Raw genomic sequence first — 640 nt, forward strand, 5'->3', positions numbered from 1 at the left:
TCAAAGCAGCAAAACATGCGGAAATGATCCAGGGTTTCTGTGGATCATTAAAAATAATTACAATCCATAAATTTTTTGGGATTTTTTTGATTAATTTAATTAATTTTTATGGGATTTCGGTGTAACAATCAACATATACCGAATCGAACCGAACCGTGGATTTCGTGAACCGTTCCACCCCTAATATTTATATATATGATCATAAATAGTGATACTCCATTTCCCATGAATATTAACATCCCACAGAGGATGGTGATCGGCTGATCCTTAAATGTGAAAGGTCTGAAAATCAGCTACTTCCAATGTTCTAAACTTTTCATTGATATTTAAGAGCAATTATGAGCAAAAAAAGAAAAGAATTCATTGTTTCATGAGTGAGCTATTGGTAATTATTTTACACTGATATAAGATTAAAACAAAAAATTAAAATCTGCATTTGAGGCTTTTTAAAAATTGGTTAGTCTACAACAAGTGCTTCCTTAGGGTCCTATCAAACCTTGTGAATTTAGCCAGCGTATGCTGTCCCAGAATCTCCTAAAACACTTGTTTCAGCATGCATCAGCGTGTTTCAGCGTGCTCATAACTTATACAAAACGTACCCGTAACTTATCCAACGTATGCCAGCGTTTTTGCAAGATTT

Source organism: Cyprinodon variegatus, unplaced genomic scaffold (genome assembly GCF_000732505.1).
Source record: "Cyprinodon variegatus isolate N-32 unplaced genomic scaffold, C_variegatus-1.0 Scaffold322, whole genome shotgun sequence".
Lineage (NCBI taxonomy): Eukaryota > Metazoa > Chordata > Actinopteri > Cyprinodontiformes > Cyprinodontidae > Cyprinodon > Cyprinodon variegatus.